Source organism: Misgurnus anguillicaudatus, chromosome 11 (assembly GCF_027580225.2).
Source record: "Misgurnus anguillicaudatus chromosome 11, ASM2758022v2, whole genome shotgun sequence".
NCBI lineage: Eukaryota > Metazoa > Chordata > Actinopteri > Cypriniformes > Cobitidae > Misgurnus > Misgurnus anguillicaudatus.
The window spans coordinates 1,752,347-1,755,961 of record NC_073347.2 but is presented as its reverse complement, the minus strand read 5'-3'; the positions used below and the strand labels follow the sequence as shown (position 1 = coordinate 1,755,961).

Genomic DNA, 3,615 nt, shown 5'->3' with positions numbered 1-3,615 from the left:
GCTTACGGCCATACCTCCCTGATCATGCCTGATCTCGTCCAATCTCGGAAGCTAAGCAGGGTCGTTCCTGGCTAGTACTTGGGTGGGAGACCGCCTGGGAATACCAGGTGCTGTAAGCTTTTGGGTTTCCTTCCTTCTGTATTGGAAGCCCTTCTCCCATGCTCGCTTTTCTCCTTTTACGCCGATTGGTGCATTTCTTTTCTGTGCTCTGCGTTGGCTTGTCTCTTCTCCGTTTGTGTGTGCCAAAGGGCCGGCTCAGTCTGTATCATTTTCCCTTCCTCCACCAGGGGGCGGTCAGACACTTCTTTTCTGTCTCTGCTCACTGTCCAAAACAGCATGGCGGAGGAGTGCTAATAAGCATAGTGCTGTGTTGCAGGTGATTAATGCCTTTCACGTTTCAGAACATGTCTATGTGCTTGTCTGTTCTTTTAGGGGGAAAGTTGTTTATGTTGCCCCATTCACTTGCTACTCTCTATAGGATGAGCAGCTGAGTTAATGAGACACTGAGCATGCTCACTTTTAGTCAGGTGACAAAACTCGAGATGATTTTCCATCCATGTTATCACTACCTAGCAAAGACTTTTTATTTTCTATGAATGAGTGCTGCACGAGCTTGCATCGATTTTTTTTGTTGGCTAGCTTGTAAAGTCAGAGTCACATCAGCATCAGAAAAGAAGGTTTCTTCATTAGCCATAGGAACAGTGATTAAAGGATTAATCTACTCGCTTTGGGAAGGGTAAAGAAAAATTTCAAGCAGGAAACCCACAAACTATCAGATATAAAATAGATATGATTGCTTCTTTCAAAAAGCATAGAGACTGTTAGCATCTGCTGTATTGTGAGAATGTGTTGAAACTGGGCAGCCAAAAACTGGTCCTATGTATTGGTGTATACCAGTGTTTCTCAAACTTTTTTAGCCCAAGGACCACTTTATCTTCCATTTTTTTTCTGAGGACCACCTAACAGAATCCCACTCTAACACGCTCCCAAAAAAGGAAGGATAAGCTAAATTTAAGTTTAATATGCAAACTGTTTCAAGTCAAAAACTAATTATTTAAACACAAATGCAATGCTATGTTCAGAAATTATTATATGAATTTTATGTCATTTGAAAAAGTAAATGTGAAATGAGTTGCAGCTTAATATGAACAACAAACCGCACATGTGGAAAAAAACTACAATTAAACATACTATAACAGCCTAGGTCCAAAATCACTGAAATTACAGGGATTTTACACATGAAACAAAAACTAGTACATTACAAAACTAATAGATCTGCGGATTTTAGCTGCTTGCTTGATCTTTTCTTTTGACTCCTCTTTGGTTTAGCCACCAATCCATTTTTACGTTATTAAAACAGAATGGCAAGAACTGATATCACAGTTTCGCAAGTGCATTAAAAATCTACTTAAATAAATGATAATTTGAAACACTTGCCTAGTTTAGGTCATCTTTTGGCGGACCACTGGGGGACCACACTTTAACAATTACTGCTGTAAAGACAGTTAAGTATGGTGGTGCGAATGTCAAAAAACAGTTCTAAAACTTCACATTTTAATTAAACAAAACATTAAATTATACAAAGTAGTGCTGCCTTATTTTTTAGGTTTCATTTCACAGAACTCATGATAAATTAATGTATTTTATAAAATGTCATAAAACTGGGGCCCCCCTGGCACCATCTCGCGACCCCCCTGGGGGCCCCGGACCTCAGTTTGAGAACCACTGCGATCAAACTGTTTGATGGCTTGTAAAGTCAGAGTCACACCCACACAAGTTGACACATACAAGCACTGAATATTGTGGGACTCTTATCTCAAATTTCATAACATATGTTCAGCAGAAGCCTTAAGCCCACATCAGAAAAGAAGGCTGCTTCAGTATCCATATGAACAGTGATAAAAGGATCAATCTTCTTGCTTTGGGAAGGGACAGGTAAATATTCAAGCTGGAAACCCACAAACTATCAGATCTAAAATAGAAGCATCTGCTGTATTGTATGCTAATAGTGATCACACTAGTGGACCAGTTTTTGGCTGCCCGGATTCAACACATTCTCTGTAGTCTAGGGGTTAGAGCACCAGCTCTTTCATCAGGGAGACCCAGGTTGGAATCCCTCAAGGTACAGTGGCCATCTCTATTAACAGGTAGGCAATTATATTGCTCTGATAGAGTTTGTGGACAGCTTCTTGCCTGCAAACTCTCTTTTGCCTTCACAAAAGGAGTAGGTTGGTCATTTTATCACTTATCCTATAGCTCCTGAAGCAGTTTTCATAGCTGATGTGGGCTTAAGGTTTCTGCTGGACATTTGTTATTGAATTTAAGAAAGAGTCCTGTACATACTATTAGCATAGAATACAGCAGATGCCAACAGTGTCTTTGTGTTTTGAAAGAAGCAATCAAGTCTTCTTTAGATCTGATAGTTTGTGGGTTTCTTGCTTGGAATTTTTATTTTCCCTTCCCAAAGCGAGTAGATTGACCCTTTTATCATTGTTCCTATGGATACTGAAGCAGTCTTAATTCTGATGTTGGCTTAAGGCTTCTGCTGAACATATGTTATGAAATTTAAGATAGAGTCCCAAAACATTTAGTTCTTTCAAGCAAAATGTATTCATGTATGTGTCAACTTGTGTGGGTGTGACTCTGACTGTACAAGCCAGCCAACAGTGTGATCATATACAGAAATACACAGGACCAGTTTTTGGCTGCCCGTTTTCAACACATTCTCTGTAGTCTAGGGGTTAGTGCACCAGCTCTCCCATCGGGGAGACCCAGGTTTGAATCCCTCAAGGTATAGTGGCCTTCTCCATTGACAGGTAGGCAATTACTTTGCTCTGATAGAGTTTGTGAGCAGCTTCTTGTCTGCGAACACTCTTTTGCCTTCACAACAGGAGTAGGTTGGTAAATTTATCACTATTCCTATGGCTCCTGAAGCAGTTTTCTTAGCTGATGTGGGCTTAAGGTTTCGGCTGGACATTTGTTATTGAATTTAAGAAAGAGTCCTGTACATACTATTAGCATACAATACAGCAGATGCCAACAGTGTCTTTGTGTTTTGAAAGAAGCAATCAAGTCTTCTTTAGATCTGATAGTTTGTGGGTTTCTTGCTTGGAATTTTTTTCCCTTCCCAAAGCGAGTAGATTGACCCTTTTATAACTGTTCCTATGGATACTGAAGCAGTCTTAATTCTGATGTTGGCTTAAGGCTTCTGCTGAACATATGTTATGAAATTTAAGATAGAGTCCCAAAACATTTAGTGCTTTCAAGCAAAATGTATTCATGTATGTATCAACTTGTGTGGGTGTTACTCTGACTGTACAAGCCAGCCAACAATGTGATCATATACAGAAATACACAGGACCAGTTTTTGGCTGCCCAGTTTCAACATGTTCTCTGTAGTCTAGGGGGTTAGTGCACCAGCTCTCCCATCGGGGAGACCCAGGTTTGAATCCCTCAAGGTATAGTGGCCTTCTCCATTGACAGGTAGGCAATTACTTTGCTCTGATAGAGTTTGTGAGCAGCTTCTTGTCTGCGAACACTCTTTTGCCTTCACAACAGGAGTAGGTTGGTAAATTTATCACTATTCCTATGGCTCCTGAAGCAGTTTTCTTAGCT

General features: G+C 40.3%; 1 pseudogene; it reads left to right on the top strand.

Moving 5' to 3' along the window:
- Positions 1–119, top strand: LOC129416877 (5S ribosomal RNA; annotated as a pseudogene).
- The last annotated feature ends 3,496 nt before the right edge of the window (positions 120–3,615 follow it).